We start from the raw sequence: 5,313 nt of genomic DNA, 5'->3' as shown, positions 1-5,313 counted from the left end.
TTTCAGTTTCCTTTGTTCGCTTCTTTTTCAAGCAATTTTATAAAAAGGCCTTTAGGCTCTCATGAGTAAAGACTTTTCAGTACTGGTTGGTGCTTTATCAGAGGAAGAGGATGAGTGAGATAAGGTGTCCATTGCTCTGGCCTTGACCCCAGATAGAAGCACTGCTTTACACTATCAACAGGGTTATTTTATTGTTATTTTCTTTAGGAAAACCCCCCAGCAACTCACAACCCCTCATCCTCCTATTGTTTTCTCTCAAGAATTCCCCGCAATGAGGCCTCCAGTATCTTATCCAGAAGGGAACTCTAAATGTGGGACATCCCCTCATGTCAAAATCTTTCGTGACTTCTAGGAATTGATTTCATGATGTTGCTGCCATCCCATTAAGTACTAAATGAGAACGGGATAAAGCCAAATTGTTGGAACTGGTCAGAAGGAAATGTCTTGGTCAAGTAGTTTACAATAGCACACAAAAAGGTAGTAAGGACAGGTGGGGAATGGGGATGATGTTCTCTTGAAGTGAGCTCCTAAATCTGTTACATTATCGTCTTTGGTCTCAAAATCTACTAAAGAAAAAAGGTTTAGGATACATGTTTACCAATTCAAGCAGCAATACATCATGTTTTTATTGTGCTTTTCTTCACAAAATTTAAAATGGTTTAGTGTTTTATTAATTGTTACACTAAGATAGGGGTAAGGGCTTCAGATTAGGAAATACTCATTAAAAAAACAACACTGAAAAGTGACAAAGTTTACTGGAGTTTCATTTTTAGGCAAAAAAGGAAAAGCATACAGATCTATATATTACATGTCATCAGACAAAACCTTAGTCATTACAGATTTGGAGATTGCCAGCTCCCTGACATTCTATGGTGTGGGGACACCTGAGAATTGGCAAGCACTATCACTGAAGATAACATGAAGGGAAAGGATAAAAAGAAGGGTAGGGAAAAGGTTTTTATTTGTTTTTAAGTACTATATTAAACAAGGATCCCAGTGAAGCCTAATTTTTTCCCTCTCAACCTTACCCTGACTTGATGCTTCAGACCTCTATTATTCCTACACTCTCTCATTTGTTTCTTTCTCACTAACCAAATTCCTAGTGACTGGTAAAGGAATATTGTCTTAGGAAGTAGTCTCTGAACTGAGTCCCTAAATATAATTTCTTAGCACAGTTTTTCACCATGCTAAGTGGCATTCAAATTATTGCAGCCCCTTTCCTTAAGAGTTTAAGTTCAATTAAACATTAGTTCTTCCTGGGAGCCAGAGGCCATGCTGGTCATTTCTGGTAGTGACTAAGGTAAAAAGTGGTCCCTGATCTAAATTTGTAGTTAGCTACTTCATCACTAATGCTAGCAGAACACAGGCAATTCCATTAGTTTATTAAGTTTAATTTAATGGTGACAATGGATGACTGAGACGAAAGAATTGTCTCACTGCAGGGTAGTGCTAAGTATCAGTGCTCTTAACAGAAAAACAAATCCCCACAATTTCCTGTCCCTAGGAAGCCATCTAAGTGCTTCATATGTGTTGCAGAGAAACAGAGGACGTGTGCATGAGATAAACCCAGATTTGCTGCAAGGATTGATTGCAGGAGTCAAGGACTTTTACCAGATAGCCCTTTGGTTCTATAAACAAGCATTACTAGGATAATAGGATTTTTTTTCCTTATTCCTATTTTTTCCTTTTTAGTTTACCTGCCCTTTCATGTTAACTTTTTATGATGAAAAATTTCAAATATATACAGAAATAGTAAGAACAATAATGAACACCCAGCTGCAATTACTAACATTTTGTCAATCTTACTTATATACTGGTATGCATTTCTAACATTTGGCCTTTATTACAGAATTGTAATGTCATTATTACAACTATGGAAAGTAATAATTTTTAATATGGAATAGCCATTCCATATTAAAATTTTCTAAATTGTTAAAAAGTTTCTTACTGCTGGTTTGATTTAAGATTCAAACAAGATCCATACATTACATGTGGTTGTGACCCTTACATTTATTTATTAATTTATTATTTTGATATCATTAATGTACAATTACTTGACCATTATCATTACTAGACTCCCCCCATTATCAAGTCCCAACCACAAACCCCATTACAGTCACTGTCCATCAGCATAGTAAGATGCTATAGAATCATTACTTGTCTTCTCTGTATATACTGCCTTTCCATTGTCCCCCCCGCTACATTTTTGTGCTAACTGTAATGCCCCCCCCTCTTTTTTCCCCCTTATCCCTCCCTTCCCACCCATCCTCCCCAGTCCCTTTCCCTTTGGTAACTGTTAGTCCATTCCTGGGTTCTGTGAGTCTGCTGCTGTTTTGTTCCTTCAGTTTTTTTCTTTGTTCTTACACTCCACAGATGAGTGAAATCATTTGATACTTATCTTTTTCCGCTGGCTTATTTCACTGAGCATAATACCCTCTAGCTCAACCATGTTGTTGCAAATGGTAGGATTTGTTTTCTTCTTATGGCTGAATAATATTCCATTGTGTATATGTACCACACCTTCTTTTTCCATTCATCTACTGAGGGACACTTAGGTTGCTTCTATTTCTTGGTTATTGTAAATAGTGCTGAGATAAATATAGGGGTGCATATGTTTTTTTCAAGCTGGGCTGCTGCATTCTTAGGGTAAATTCCTACGAGTGGAGTTCCTGGGTCAAATGGTATTTCTATTTTGAGACTTTAGAGGAACCTCCATACTACTTTTCCACAATGGTTGAACTAATTTACATTCCCACCAGCAGTGTAGGAGGGTTCCCCTTTCTCCACAGCCTCGCCAACATTTGTTGTTTGTCTTTTGGATGGTGGTGATCCTGACTGGTGTGAGGTGATATCTCATTGTGGTTTTAATTTGCATTTCTCTGATGATTAGCAATGTGGAGCATCTTTTCATGTGTCTGCTGGCCATCTGAATTTCTTCTTTGGAGAACTGTCTGTTCAGCTCCTCTGCCCATTTTTTAATTGGATTACTGGCTTTTTGTTTGTTGAGGCACATGAGCTCATTATATATTTTGGGTGTCAACCCCTTATTGGATATGTCATTTACAAATACATTATCCCATACTGTAGGATACCTTCTTGTTCTAGTGATGGTGTGCTTTGCTGTACAGAAGCTTTTTAGTTTGATATAGTCCCACTTGCTCATTTTCGCTTTTGTTTGCCTTGCCCAGGGAGATATGTTCATGAAGAAGTTGCTCATGTTTATATTCAGAAGAGTTTTGCCTATGTTTTTTCCTAAGAGTTTTATGGTTTCATGGCTTACATTCAGGACTTTGATACATTTTTTTTTGAAGTAAAATTAAAGTTTTATTTAAAGTTACTTAGAGAAAATGTGCAGGCAACCTCAGGGAGGAGAGGCACCTTGAAGGGTCTAAGTTTTATTGAAGGAGAGAAAGTGCACACTCAGAAAGGGAAGTGTGGGCTACTTCAGAGAGAAGCACACTGAAAGATTGCGGAAAAGTTAAAGTCACACACTTAGAAAGTGCAGGCGACCTCAGAGAGAGGAGTGCTTTTGATCCATTTTTTAGTTTATTTTTATGTATGGGGTTAGACAATAATCCAGTTTCATTCTCTTACATGTAGCTGTCCAGTTTTGCCAACACCAGCTGTTGAAGAGGCTGTCATTTCCCCATTGCATATCCATGGCTCCTTTATCTTATATTAATTGACCATATATGCTTGGGTTTATGTCTGGACTCTCTATTCTGTTCCACTGGTCTATGGGTCTGTTCTTGTGCCAGTACCAAATTGTCTTGATTATTGTGGCTTTGTAGTAGAGCTTGAAGTCAGGGAGCATAATTCTGCCTGCTCTATTCTTCCTTCTCAGGTTTGCTTTGGCTATTTGAGGTCTTTTGTCGTTCCATATGAATTTTAGAACTATTTGCTCTAGTTCATTGAAGAATGCTGTTGGTATTTTCATAGGTATTGCACTGAATCTGTAGATTGCTTTAGGCAGGATGGCCATTTTGACATGAATTCTTCCTAGACAAGAGCATGGGATGAATTTCCATTTATCAGTATCCTCTTTAATTGCTCTTAAGAGTGTCCTGTAGTTTTCAGGGTATAGGTGTTTCACTTCCTTGGTTAGGTTTATTCCTAGGTATTTTGTTCTTTTTGATGCAATTGTGAATGGAAGTGCTTTCCTGACTTCTCTTTCTGCTAGTTTATTGTTAATGTATAGGAAAGCAACAAATTTCTGTGTATTAATTTTGTATCCTGCAACTTTGCTGAATTCAGATATTAGATCTAGTAGTTGTGGAGTGGAGTCTTTAGGGTTTTTTATGTACAATGTCATATCATCTGCAAACAGGGACAGTTTAACTTCTTCCTTGCCAATCTGGATGCCTTTTATTTCTTTGTGCTGTCTGATTGCCATGGTGTGGACCTCCAGAACTATGTTGAATTAAAAGTGGGTAGTGTGGGCATCCTTGTCTTATTCCCGATCTTAAAGGAAAAGCTTTCAGCTTCTCGCTGTTAACTATAATGTTGGCTGTGGGTTTGTCATATATGACCTTTATTCTGTTGAGGTACTTGCCCTCTATACCCAATTTGTTGAGAGTTTTTATTATGAATGGATGTTGAATTTTGTCGAATGCTTTTTCAGCATATATGGAGATGTTCATGTGGTTTTTGTCCTTTTTGTTGATGTAGTGGATGATGTTGATGGATTTTTGAATGTTGTACCATCCTTGCATCTCTGGGATGAATCCCACTTGGTCATGGTGTATGATCCTCTTGATGTATTTTTGAATTCCATTTGCTAATATTTTGTTGAGTATTTTTGCATCTGTTCATCAGGGATATTGGTCTGTAATTTTCTTTTTTGTGGTGTCTGCCTTGTTTTGGTATTGGAGTGATGTTGGCCTTGTAGAATGAGTTTAGGAGTATTCCCTCCTCTTCTACTTTTTGGAAAACTTTAAGGAGGATGGGTAATAGGTCTTCACTAAATGTTTAATAAAATTCAGCAGTGAAACCATCTGATCCAGAGGTTTTGTTGTTAGACAGTTTTTTGATTACCAATTCAATTTCTTTGCTGGTATTTGGTCTATTCAGATTTTCTTTTAAATTCTTTTAAATCTGTAACAGTTCCTTCCCACACTCTACCTGCAGCCAAGCCATTTGTTGAAGAAATCCATTCATTTGAGAGAATGTCTCACATTCTGGATTTGGCTGATTGCTCCTTGTGGTGTCTTTTAGCCTCCCTTCCCCCATATTTAATGTCAACTCTTGTTCATATTTTTCATAATTTTCTAGAGTATGTGCCGTTATTAGTTAAAAAACAGAAACACTGGTGAC

This window comes from Manis pentadactyla, chromosome 8 (genome assembly GCF_030020395.1).
Source record: "Manis pentadactyla isolate mManPen7 chromosome 8, mManPen7.hap1, whole genome shotgun sequence".
NCBI classification, from domain to species: domain Eukaryota; kingdom Metazoa; phylum Chordata; class Mammalia; order Pholidota; family Manidae; genus Manis; species Manis pentadactyla.
The sequence above is the reverse complement of the archived record's forward strand: the minus strand, read 5'-3'. Positions refer to the sequence as shown.